At 58.3% G+C, this 13,708-nt stretch overlaps 1 pseudogene; it reads right to left on the bottom strand.

The window, feature by feature from the left end:
• Positions 1–833: 833 nt before the first annotated feature.
• Positions 834–12,562, bottom strand: LOC143672482 (retinoic acid receptor RXR-alpha-A-like; annotated as a pseudogene).
• Between the last annotated feature and the right edge of the window lie 1,146 nt (positions 12,563–13,708).

Genomic DNA, 13,708 nt, shown 5'->3' with positions numbered 1-13,708 from the left:
AAAGGAGACCAGTGTGTGCTGCGGGCATTCAGACATCAGCAATCTGCCTCAAGACGGTCCATGCCCGACCAGGAAGGCCACTGGAGAGTGACACCTGGCCATGCCTGAGACTGGGCTGGCCCTCAAGGAAACAGGGGCTCACCTGGGCCCATCTAGCAGACTCAAAGAGGATTCAGGGGTGGCTAGATGGCAGGAGGTTGCAGTTGAATGTGACCATGGGTGGAAGCTAAAACCAGGACTGTGCCAAGGAGGGGCGGGTGGTCACGCCCCAGCAGCCCCCCACCCCAAGGTCAGCTTGTGTTCTCACGGGCTCGGGGCTAGACTGCCAGTTATCTTTGGAAGAAAGACCACGCAGTCATCTCTCTGGGCCAAGGGAAGCATGCTAGTCCCATAGTTCCCTCTGGTCTTCCCAGGGGCTGGGGGTCTTCTGCAGTGAAGCACCAGCCTGCCCCTGACCTGCTGCTCCCTGGTGGGCCAGCAGGCCCCATACTGGGGAGGTGGAGGTGGCCGCTCCCCATGGGAGGCCCACACAGGGATATTTCCAAAACCAGCAATAGCAAACAGCAACCCAAATGAGCCCGCCCTGCCACCACCCGGGGCTCCAGGGCCCAGGATGCCCAGACACTCACGACCCAGGTAGGTTTGACCCCAGTCCTCACAGCTCCCACTGCCGCCTGGGAAACCCACTGCCCTTGGCCAAAACCAAGTGATGACCCAATGACAAGCGCCACTCAGGCAGAGCAGCACTAGACTGAGCCTCAAGGTCCGAAGAGGCCAGGCAGAGGAGGGGAGGGGAGGGTGTGCTGAGGGGTGGCGGCGGGCACGGGGCAAGCCTAAGTCATTTGGTGCAGGGCCTCCAGCATCTCCACGAGGAAGGTGTCGGTGGGCATGTCCCCGATGAGCTTGAAGAAGAAGAGGTGCTCCAGGCACTTGAGGCTGATGGAGCACAGGGCTGGCAGGCACAGAAGCAGCTTGGTGAACCTGTGGGAAGGCATAGTGGGTGAGCTGCAGGGGCCACCACCTCCAGCCTGCTGCAGGAAGTGCTGCAGCAGCTCACAGATGCGGACAGCATCGGGGCCAGGTTGTCTTTTGAGAAGAGAAGGGGGCACCGTGAGCAGAGGAAACACAGGAGGCTGGGGCTGAGAGGCAGGAGACTTCAGGGTTGCTCTGGTACAGACCTGCTACCCATCTGCAGTGGGGGCCCAGGACCCCAGCACCCCCACAACCCTGCCATCCACCAGGTTCAGCACCCAGACCCCAAAAGAAGCAGAGATTGGGAAAGAGCCAGTGGCTGGGGTGGGCTGTGTAAGACTCTGGGGAAGGTTAAAAGACAAGGCTTTCACCAAGGGCAGTGGGGAGCCACAGAAGGATTTTAAGTAGTGGAGAAAGCATGTGAATGGATGTACAAGTTATCAGCAATGACCCTGACTGCCATGGGGAGATTAAAGGCTGTGGCAGCTGTCCTAGAAAGAGGCAGTGGGGCCAGTGTTGGCATAGGGGGGTGGGGATAGAGATGAGAGGGCAGTGTCACAGGTGACATGCTGGACCTGGTGGTGGCACGGAGTCATGTGGGTGCTGAGTGCTGGGCCTCCACTGTGGATGGGTAGCAGGTCTCTGCTGCAGCAAGCTCCTCCCACAGTTCTGTGGGTATAGCCGGGATGCTCAGGAGAGGCTCTCCCCTTGGTCCTCTGCCTGGGGCCACTTCCCCAAAAAGGGCTCTGCTGAGCTGGGGCCAGAAGTGCGGGCAGGGAGGTGGGCAGACGCCTGGGGGTGGGTGGGTGAGAGGGCCTGGCCCCGCCCCTGGGGAGTTTCCTGAGGAGGGGACTGAGCAGGAGTCATAGTTGGGGAGGGGGAAGGGGGCATGTGTCTCGGAGGACAATTGTCAGAGTCAGCCACTCCAGGCTCAGGGTGACAGAGGCTGAGGATGGTTCCAGGCCGAACCGGCACTCCACGTGGCCCCATTAATCTCCAACAATGCCTCATTTCAGGGGAAAAGCCCGTGGCTGGCTGTGGGACAACCTTCTAGCTTGAAGGCTAGAAGGCAGCCTCGCAGCTGGAGCGGGGCCAGGGAGCTCGTGGTTTTTGCTGAGCTGGCGAGATAGGCCGAGGGCCAGGAAAAACAGGCCAACCAAATGAGGGCTGAGAAGGGAGTGGGCCCAGTTAACCCTGTGGGTGCCAGTCTGCAGGGTGGGCCCAGGGAGCCCCGGGGGTGCAGAGGGGTGCCCCATCTGGTCCACCCCCCTCTGCCTGGGCCAGGAGGTACCCTCTTGAGGAGGGAGTGGAATTAGGACAACTGACAGTACTCGCCACTAATCCTCTGCGTTCCCCACCGTTCTCCTGTGTGCCGACTGGGAACCCAGGACTCCCAGACTGCTCTGGGTACTTGTGTTTGCAGTAGGCCTCCAGGGACATGTAGACCTTCTCCCGCAGTGCCTCCACCTCTGCCAGGTTGGACAGCCCCTTGGAGTCTGTGAGAGAGAAGACAGTCAGAACCCCTTGCCCCAGAACTGGGACATGCCAGACACATCATCCTGCCCACTCCCAGAGGCAGCATGGCTGGGGAACAAGGGGGTGCCCACAGTGAACTTTTCTGGGCCCTGGCCCTGACCCTCAAGACTCAGTTTCCCCATAGGTTGAGTGTCGAACCTGGTTTCTCTCCTGCCCTGGTTGCCATGGCAACTGAAAGAGACCCCTGCTGACAGTGGCCTTTGCTGAAGACACCTGTAATCTCCCTCCCCAGAAACACCCTGATCTGTGCAGTGGGCTACAAGACCCTGGAAACACACCGGCTGAGCCCATGACCCTGGAGGGTCTGGAGGGGCAGCCTGCAGGCACACAGCCTGAGGCCACCAAAGCCACCAGGGCCCGAGAAGGACCAAGGGACCATTTCTGGTGCCACTGTGTTTGAAGTCACAGGGATTTCTGAGGTGGCCAGAGCCCTTCACACCAGTTGATGCTGAGCCCCTGGCCCACAACACCACTCCCTGCACCTGCCAAGTTGCCCTCCTGACCTGTACCCAGAGCTCTTGAGCCGGCTCTTCATCTGCATCCTGGGGGTCTGCATTGTAGAAGTCCCTCTTGGGCTCCCCAGCTCCTGCCCTAGGCCCACCTAGCACTGGGTCTGGCCCCGGCCAAATGTAGTCCATCCCAGAGCTGGGGCAGGGGCTGGAGCCCACCCTCTCCTCTTGCCACTTGCAGAAGATGCTGCAGCTCTTGGGCCTCTGAAGGGGACAGGCTTGCTACTTGCTCTCTCTGAGGTCTAGGATGGGGCTTCCATGGCCCATCTCAGTGGGCTGGCTTCCCAGCAGGGGCACCAAGGCCCAGCATGAATGTCACAGAGGCCTGGAGTCTGCACTTGGGAAGGCACCAGGCTCCCCAATGGGTTCTGCCCCTCACCATGACCCCTGAGGGCTCTGCCACCCCCACTAGGCTCCTCCACAGTCTTTCGACCACCCAGGCATCTCCCAACAGGCTCTGCACCGCCAGGCCCTCTGTGGGCTCTGTCCCCACCAATAGCCCTAAGGGCTTGGCCCACAACACAGTCCCACCATGGGTCCTGCCTGCTCCAGACCTGGGCCACCCTTGGCTCAGGCTAGGTCTCCCCTCCCTCCCACAGCACCCCACATTAGCGAGCCAGCATGGACAGGCAGTCCACTTGGGCACTTGAGTGGGGATCCCACCAGAGCTGGTTGAGATTGTGACAGCCTCCCTCACTGGCTCAGTCATGGATGTGCACACAACTGTGTGCTGGCACATGCTTAGAAATGGGCTCTCCCCACCGCCACCCAGCCAGGTCCCAGAGTGGGAGGTGACAGGAGGGCAGGGGTCCCAGTGCCTCAAGACCTGACAGTGGCCAGTCCTTGCCATGCCCAGCTTCCTGCAGTAACCCAGATGCTCACAGCAGCCCCTGTTCTGTGTCTTCTCCAGCTGTGGTGAGTCTTCAGTCACAAAAACATGGTTGGCTCTCTCCCCACCAAAATCTTGAGGAGCTACTCAAACCCCCAAGGTGAAGCCCAAACTCAGCAAGGCTTTCAAGAGCCGGAATGGGCTGCCCCACCAACCCACCTCCACCTCCCCAGTACCCACTCCACCAGGCCCCTTCCCAAATTTCCTGGAGGAAGCATCCCACATGCCCCTGTTCAGGCCAGAAGTCGATGGCACACAGGTGGCAGCTTTCAGGTGCATTTCCCATTAAGCTGCAAGGTCAGGACCAGCAGACGTTCCAGTAGGGGACCTCTACAGATCTGGCCTTCCCTCCCAGGGCCATGCCCAGGCCCCACATCCCAGCAACATCCAGGATACCAGGGCCCTAAGAAGGATATGTTCTGCCTTTGGCAATGCGGTGACCACCATTCAGGGAAGGCTACTGGGTCCAAGAATGTTCTGGAATAAATCCTGCTCTCCTGAGCTGAGAATTCTGGTGCAAAGGGTAGGAGCTTGAGGCTACTGAGGACTGCTGGTCACTACAACTGCTGCATGCAGAGACTGGCCTGACATTGGCACAAACAACCTCATCCACTCTTCATGAAGGTACATGCAGAAGGCGTGACTGCCCTTCCTAGTTTCAAGGGGGGCACTGAGGCTCAGAACGAGAAGATAGTCAGTGGTGGGGCTGGCAGGAGAATCCAGGGTCTCTTGAGCTCCCAGAGCCCCAAGTTTGAGGTGACTGAATCTCGGGGGCCCTGGAGGCTAAAGGGGTGGTGTACCGGGGTTGAAGAGCATGATGGCACTCAGGCAGTCCAGCTCTGTCTTGTACATCTGCATGTCCCACATCTTGGACACAAGCTCCATCAGTACCGTGTGGGGGAGAAGGCCAACACCTGTCAGCTCATGCCTTGGGGGCCCCAGGACTCAGGGGGTTTGGGCAGCCAGATCTGGCCCATGGGGCTGCAGAGAAGGGCAAAGAGGAAATCTTGGAGCACACACCCCTCCACCCTGGTCTGGCTCAAGTCATGGCCCACCTCCTTCCTCCCTGCAGGTCTCTATGAGCAGGAGCCTGGGCACTGAAGCAGAGCCTCATGAGAGCAGAGCAGAAGGGCAGGTGTGGGTCAGCATCCTTGTGCCCTCTCCCGTTCAGCTGCAGGCCGGGCCTCTCAGCCTGTGGGGACGCCCGGTCCACACCTGCCCAGTCACAGCCTCCCTAGAGCATGAGCCGGCAGACATGGGATATCTCCATTTCTGTCCCAAGCCACAGATTTCCATGGTGGCCTAACCCTACCTAGCCTCATCGGAGAGGTGGGGACTCCTCTCTGGGGTGCCTGAGAGGCAGCAGCTGAGTGATGAATCTTACTGGCCCCTCTGGAAGCTTCTGAGGCTAGGCCCCTATCCAACCCAAGCAATCTGCCACCAGACCCCAGAAAACACTTCAGGTGGAAGGCCAAGGGGACCTTGGAGGTGAGCCACAGTACCCCAGGGTGGAGGACTATGGATTGGGCAGGGACATGGTCTATCTGGAAAACACGGAAGAGTAGACATGTGAGGGCAGGAGCTCAGATGCCCACATTCTCCAGGGAAGAAATCAGACCTCAGGTGTCTGAAATTTAGGCATGTGACAGATGGGCAGGGAGAGCCCAAGTTCCAAGGCCAAGGCCTCAGTCCCTTCAGGAGAAGGGCAGAGAATATAAGACCTGGTGCCCCTGTCATCCTCTCCTCTCTATGAGCTGGGTGAGGATGCATCAGCTGGGTACATGGCTGAAGCTTTATTCCCTAAAGTGGGATCAATGAGGATATGTGCCCTATAAGAGGAGATCCCCATGGCAGAAGCACTGCCACCAGCAGCCTCCTTTGGGGCTCGCTCTATACAATACCCTGTTAAAGGCTCTGTGAAGTCCTGCAGCACAGATACTGCCTCGTGTAAAACAGCACTTTTCCACCACGTGACCACAAGATACTTTTCACACTTGGCACAGGCTGACATCCCCAGAGATCAAGTTCCAGGACTACATCCAGGAGCTCCCAGGGGCCTGCCAGTCAGCCCCACCTGAACCGTCCTGTGGGGCAGCAATCTTTCCCCTGTGGTGAAGGTGGGTGATCTTTGCTCACCATCAGCCACCACCTGAAGCTTCCAAGCTCTCCCACAGGGAGGCTGGCCTGGGAGTCCTCCTGTCTCCCCATCCCTCTTCCTGCCCCTTTCCATTTACAGCCCCCAATGCTGCAGGCCCCTCTCCTAGGCTCTCCATACAGCTGGAGCTGACATCCAGGTCTCCAAAAAGCCCGGGCCTAGACAGGGATGGGGTTGGGGCAGCTGTTTCCTCCTCACCCTGCAGCACGATGAATGGGATTGGTGTTTGAGAGCAACTCAAATGGAGGCAGAGAGGTGGCCGGCTCTCAGACATATGTCTACCCTCCACCCCACATTGCCCCGTCCATGTGAATGCTGACACAGTGGAGGTGGGGGCTGAGGAGTCCAAGGCCCACCTGAAGACATCATCACAGGGCTCTCAACATGCCCATGAACTGGGTCTCGGGGGTCAGTTTAAGTAGGCAGCTTGCTCCACCATGCCCCAGCTCAATGCGTGCCAGGCACAGCTTGGAAGCATCTATGGTGAGTCTACACATTCTTACAAAACTGTATCTGCAAAGTAAGTTACCTGTTTCTAGGGAAAAGTCTACACTTCCAGGGTTAATAAACAGACTGAAAGCCAGTAAACCCTGACAGCAATTGCGGTAACCACTGGGCCCCGGTGTGGGCTTAGAAGGGGCTCTAGCTCTCTTCCTGGCCTTTTTCTGAGTGTCCCACATTCTCCAGGAGGAAGATTATGACCTTCACATGCAGAAAGCAGTGAGCCTGGCATGAAGGGGCTGGGGGTGGCCTGACATGGGCCAGTGGGGGGAACCCTGAGCATCTGACCGCACCTGTCAAAGATGGCACCCACCCCTGCGCTGTGGATGCTTTTCCGGTGGATGTGCAGGCTGGTGGCAAGCAGGATACCGTCCTTCATGGCTATAGACCAGTGGGAGAAGGAGGCGATGAGCAGCTGATTTCAGCCTAGGGAGAGGAAGGCACAAGGTCACTCCCCTGTCCTCACGAACTGAAGCACTGCCCTATCCCCAACCCCTCCTCAACCCCCCAAAGGCAGCACATATTGTCCAGGATCCACCTCTGCCAAGGCAGGGCTGGCATCTTAGAATGCCAACATGCACTTTGATGGTGCAGAATGGTGGGCAGAGGGCCAGGCTCTGTAAAAAGGGGTTAGGGACTGCCAGGAGCTGGCTGTTCTCTGCATCTTCAATCAGTCATCCTTCAGAATGTTCCACATCCCTGGGAACACAGCTTTGCCTTCATGTCATTCACAATGTGATCTCAGTGGGCCCAGAAGCTGCGTGGGGCCGTCCTCACCAGCAGGGCTCCATGAAACCCAAGCCCCATGGCGTGCTTCACTGGAAAACAGGTTCCCCAGCACCTGAGTTTGGGAAATGACTTCCTGCCTTCTCCTTTCACTATTCTCAGGAGCACAGCAAAGGTCCTGAGAAGTCCCGCAATGAGCTCCCACTGTAAGTGTTTGTTTAGCCCAGAAGATTCCAGATGCATGTGCTCACAGAAGCTCCTTTTCCATGTGCATGGAAAGCTCATGCCACAGAGCATGTGTGCGGCGATTTGTGTGGATTCTCTCTCGGACAGCCCTGGAACAGCTGCGTGCAGGCTATTCCTGACAGCTAACTCTTGGACACCAATGTGTGATAAGCGGAAGGTAAATTATTAAACCAGACAAGGCATGTCAGAGCCACATGGCCAACAAGACACTGTATTATAGGAGGTTCTAATACACACAGACCAAACGGACGTCAGAAGGCTATGAAAAGCGTATGGAAACATAAGTGTGAGAAACCTGTCCATGAGGATGTCCACAGCTCCCAGAAACTGGCGAGATGACTCGTCCTGGAGAATAGTGACTGCAGGAACCACCTGTGCCCATGCCCTCAGCACCTTGGCTACACTGTCAGATGGCAACCTCATTCACCCCTCACAGGTGTGCTGACCCTGCCCCCCAGGTATGTGACTCCCTGGCCTGCAGGCATGCAGCATGTTGGCTCAGGTGTGCCGGTGAGGATGGCCCCACGCAGTTTCTGGGCCCACTGAGATCACAGTGTGAATGGCATGAAGACAAAGCCGTGCTCCCAGGGACGTGGAACATTCTAAGGGGTGACTGATGGAGGACACAGAGAACAGCCAGCACCTGGCACTCCCCAACCCCTTTCTACAGAGCCTGGCCTTCTGCCCACCATTCTGCACCATCAAAATGCATGTTGGCATTCTAAGAGCTCTGACAAGTCCCACAGAGAAAACATCTTTCTTTGTCCAGCCAAGCATTGCCCAATTCTTTTCGACCTAGGATCCTGCTATCAGAACCACAAAAGGTCTGAAGTGTCAACATTTTGGGTAACACTGATCTAGATGACCCCCATCTCCACTTGACATATGGGGAAACTGAGGCCCAGGGAAGGAAACGGATTTGTCTAAAATCACACAGTGAGCTAGGACTAGAACCTAGGGCTCTGCCCCCACCCCCCACCCCTGGTCCCTCCCTATAACCCCATATGGAGACTATTTCATGTGGCCCTGGGACGTTGGCTTTTCTGTCCTAATTAATGAGTGCTCTCCTAGGGAGGGCCCCTCCTCCCTTCCTTCTCCCGACCAGGTCCGGGGGATGAACATTCTGCTGCCCAAGGGCAGGAACCAAGCAGCCCAGGAGGCTGGGGACAGGGCTTTGCAAGGGGCAGAACTGGTCCCACATGTTCTCACCCTGCCACTGGAACCTGCTGCAGCATCTCCCACCCTCATACCAGCCTCTCTGGACCTGGCCTGGCTGCTTGCATCAGCTATTCTTCTGGGTGGCCACCTCTCCCACTGCCTTGAGATACTTTGGGATGGTATCTGGCACAGGCCAGGAGCACGGCAGGGCAGGAGGTGGCTGCTGAGTGCAGAGCCTTCCTTGGCCAGGGCCCAGGACACACAGATCAGGAGGGTGCTGGGACACAGGCAGGGCAAGCACACTGCTGCACCCAGCTGGTGCATCCCTCTGCTCCCCAGGCCTACATGCCAGCTCCTTCCTTACCTTGTGCTGGTATCTTGCAAGCTAAGCCAAATCCTCCTCAGGAATGAGGTAGAGGAAAACAAAAAAGAAGAGTCCTTTTTGCAGCAAACTTAGGGGCAATTTACTTCTAAATGCCTGCCGGACAAGTGGGTGAACCCATGCCCAGGAAGGGCACCTGGCCCTACAACAGCTGACACGAGGGAATTGGACACCAGGCTGGAAACCACAACTGGTCTGGGGGCTGCTGTATTAGGGCCACTGGCCTCTGACACAGAGGATCAGAAAACGGGAGGGTGCTTAAGAGTGAGCAGAGCCCCTAGGGCTGGGCATCAGCAGAGCTGGAGCCTCGAGGTTGGGCACCAAGCCACTCTGCCAGCATAGGCCCTCCCAGTCCCCAGGCTAAGAAGAACACCTTCTCTGTGGGCAGGATGCATGTACATTCTACGAGAGAGGGAGCTAGCGACGCACAGCAGGCTGGAATTGGCTGACATCATGTCTGGAGCGGCCCTAGGCACACTGGCCATGGAGGTGGCTGGTGTCTCTCAGCATCCTCCCCTCCCACTGGCACCTTTGTGGGTCAGCATCTGAGCTGGAAGCCAGGTCCTAATGCCCCAGCCACGGGCAAGATGTCACATCAGAAGCGGCGGGCATAGCCACCATGACCACTCGGCCCCAGGCCTCTGGTCTGCCCAGGCGTCCTGCCTGCCAGTCACAGGTGGGGAGTCACAGTGGAAGATGCTGGATAAGTGACTAGTATTCCCAGCAGGCTCTGTCTGGTGTAAGGAAGAGCCCCCTCCTCTTCCAGGAGGTGCCCCCACCTTGCTGCAGGGGCCTTCCCAAGGCCAGGGTTGCACAGGTCCTGAGGGGCGGCAAGGGCAGGGGGGTGGGTACACCTGTACCTCTGGGCAGATACCTCTGAGCCAATCCTGTAAGAAGTCAGTGCCCAAAGGGCATAGGGGTCACATGTTGGATTCCAGGAAAAGGGGGGACAGACACCCACTCCGGTTTCTAGCAGGCACGGGAAGGCCCATTCCCACGAGGCCAATTCTCCTGTATCTGGTTAAGACCACTCAGGCCAGTGTTGAACCTGTGGAGTGGCAGCAGAGACCCTATGAGGTCTGCTACTCGGGGCAAGCATGGAGAAGACAGCCTGCTGGGCAGGAGACTCCATTCCCTGGGACTGTGGTGGGACTCCAGCAGCCCTCACCAGATGGGAACCTGCGCTAAGGCCCCAGACCCATGACCCACCCGTTTGCTCAGCAGAGAATGGGTGAGAACAGGGATCTGGACTCCACAGTGGGAGGGATTGGCTCCCCATGGCCCTGGCTGGCATCTCCATCGCTGCACTCTGCACACGTTCTGTACACCCACTACCCACACTGTGAGCCCTGCCTAGAAGAGGAGCTGAAGCCCTCACTGGGTGCAAGGTTGGGCTCTGGGCTGGCTGAGTAGCTTCAGCCAACACAACCCCTCCCTGAGGGCCCCTCACATCCACAGACCCTGGTGTCTGGCCAACCCCTGACCTCTCCAGAAGTCAGTCCCAAAGCCACCTCCTCACAAGGGAGGAGAGGGAAACCGAGGCCCGGAGACAGGCTGTCCCCGACAGCCCCAGGGAGCACAAGGAAGGGGCACTCCAGCATCACTCCATCCATGTAGGGCACCCCCAGTCCCTCTCCTTCCCAGAGCCCCTGCCCCAGCCCCCTGGGCATGTCCACTCACCTGCCCACAGCAGGATGACCTGGTCATCCAGGGGCAGCTCAGAGAAGTGTGGGATCTGCTTGGCCCACTCCACCAGCGCAAAGAACTGCTTGTCAGCCACTTGGCAAATGTTCGTGACTGGGTCGTTGGGCTGTGGTGGGGAGGCTGGGCATCAGGAACCTTCCAATAGGCTTGCAGGGAGCACGGCCCGGATGCATATACCCTGCCATGGCCTAGGTCCCAACCCTGGAGCCTGGCCGTTCCTCCACTCCACAAAAGGGCCTTGACAGATGCGACCAAGGGAAGGACCCTGAGACAAGGCTACTCTGGATCACTGGGGGTGCCAACTGTCACCCCAAGGGTCTTTGTTAGAGGGAGGCAACAGGTGAGAGTCACAGAGGGATGTGAGGAGGAGGCAGACAGTGAGGAGAGAGCACTGGGCTGCTGGTTGCAGAAGGAGGAGGGGCCACAGGCCAAGGGATGTGGCCAGAGCTGCCTGAGGCTGGAAGTGGGCAGCTGGGGCTCCGGGGGCACCCAGCCCTGCAGACAGCTGAACCCAGAGAGACCCGCTTCAGGCTTCTCACCTCCAGAATGGAAAGGAGAAACTCCACAGAGCTGTCACCCAGTTTGCAGCCACCTGTTACAGCAGCAAGGAGACTCAAACACAGCCCCAGCGCCCTCAGAGGAGGGAGCCACGACACCGGGGGGACAGAGGGTCATGCGGCATGCAGGAGTGGGGGCCGTGTGGACTGCTGGGCCCACAAATGTTCTTTGTTTTTAACAGACATGGAGGGGAAAGCACAGGCTGGGAGCAGATTGAAACACCAGAAATGCTGCCTCAGGACTTCTGGAATGTTCTAGCCAGAAGAGCCTACCCACAGACAAAAAGTCTGTGACCCCAGGGCCAGGGCAGGGCAGGGCCCACAACCACAACCCTGGGGTCCTGAATGAGAAGGGACTGAGATGGTCACAGAGAACCGGACATGAGAGTCCCTCCCATCAGAGACCATGGCAGCGTCACACAGGAAGAAATGTCTCCCTTGAAAAGCTTCCATAAGCAGAGCTTAGTCTAAACACTGCCAGGCCTGCAGGAAGGACCTGCTATGATCCTAAGCGGGAAGGTAATAGTGGCAAACTAGGTACTGGGCTGTAGGGGACAGAATGGGGCTGAGGCGTATGGAGAGGGGAGCTGAGGCCGCAGGGAGAGGTGGTCAGGACAGGCCTGGGACATGTGGGCAGAGCAGTACCTGGACCCCAAGTACAAGGGGTGGACAGAATGTCACTTCTGTCAGGAAGCCCTCCTGGAATGTCCTCCACACTGAAATGCCCACTGTGCATTTGCACACTCACTCTTAGCCAAACTTCTGAGGCATCCACTAGAACCCTGAGTAATCACAGGAGCCAAGTCTGTGCCAAGTGCCTGGGGCATCTCAGTGTCCACCCCATGTGACCAACGAGGCAGCCTGGTTCAGCAACTGACCTGCACAAGGTCCCCACTGGGCAGCTGTGTGGCCTGAGGTCCAGGGCTTTCCCTGCACAGCCCAGGGTTCACCCCATGGTGGTACTCCACAGCAGGTGACACCAGTTGGGGTTCCAGATGGCTGGGTCCCACCTCCCAGACCTCAGATGGGGCTATAATTAGAGAACTCCCTCATTTCTGGTCTAACGGGCAGGCTACCCTGAAAGGTGAGGGCCATGTGAGAGGCTGCATGAGGCAGCTGGGTGTCTACCACCCTGCCAGGCCCAGGGTCATCCAGCCTGGAGGTCACCAAGGCTGGACTAGGCCTCCCCTCACCGGTCCTGGAACCCAGGCTGCCGACATTGTCCATCCCGATGTCCCAGCCCTGAGGCCCTATAGGGACAGCCTCCCTGTCCTCATTTGAGGTCTCTACCCACAATGTGGGGGACAGTTCCCATGGCACCATCTGAGGCCACCACATGTCTCCCTGAGGAAAGGTGGGCCCTGTGTGGCAGGGCCATGTCCACCCCTCCTTCCTGCTGGTTTCTGGGCCCTGAAATTCCTGAATAAACAAAGGTAGGTGAAGGAGGTGATGATGTCCCCCACAGGAGAGCCCTCCACCAGTGTTGTGGAAAGCTCAGGCTGAGTGTCTGCTCATGGGGCACCGAGTGAGGCCCTGGGGGATGGCCACCCCATCACCAAGTGGACAGCAGCCAGCCCAAGGCATAGACGCTCTCTGCTCCACCACAGACTCACAGACACCAAGGCCCCCTGCCTTCTCTTTGGGCCTTCATTTCCCCACCTGAAACGGGATAGCGGGGTCAGACCTGCTGATATCACCAGCCCCCAAATCTCTGTGATGCAAACACTTGGGAGAGAGACGTAAGAACTAACCGGATGGGGGGCAAGAGGGATGGAGGTTCCCCAGGGCTGAGGTGGGGGCCAAACCGGAGACACACACCAGGGACAGCATAGCCACTGAAGGTCAGAGCCAAAGGCCTCCACCTGGCCTGGGGAAGAGGCAGCCCTAGAGAAGCCAGGCAAGGTCCCACTGCCCACAAGGAAGGGGCTGGGGGCAGGAGTCTTGCTCACCTGAGACTAGAGCCTCAAAGCTCAAAGAAGTCACAGCATAGGTGGCTCTGCTGGGAAGCCCTGGCCCAGGGACCCATCATCCACCCGGGTCACTGCCAAGTTGCATCCCTGGGGACTCGGGGGGGGTGTCCAGATGGCTCTGCCGGGGCTCTGGGAAGCAACATGTGGGTCCAATGTCCCCTGTGAATCTAGGGTGGACAAAACACAGGGTGTAGGTGCTCAGGGCTGAGACCCAGGGAAAGGAGAGGTGGGGTCCACATGAACAGAGGTGCTGGATTATGGTTCTGTGCCACAGGGAGTGAGGCCTGGGAGACCCTTCCCAAGGGTAGGGGGACAAGGAGGCTTCCAGTGCCACCTGTTGCATGCCATCCTGCAATGTGCCCTCAGGAAAGGACTTAACTTCTCTGATCTTACGATTCTCACC

Source organism: Tamandua tetradactyla, chromosome Y (assembly GCF_023851605.1).
Source record: "Tamandua tetradactyla isolate mTamTet1 chromosome Y, mTamTet1.pri, whole genome shotgun sequence".
Lineage (NCBI taxonomy): Eukaryota > Metazoa > Chordata > Mammalia > Pilosa > Myrmecophagidae > Tamandua > Tamandua tetradactyla.
The sequence above is the reverse complement of the archived record's forward strand: the minus strand, read 5'-3'. Positions and strand labels throughout refer to the sequence as shown.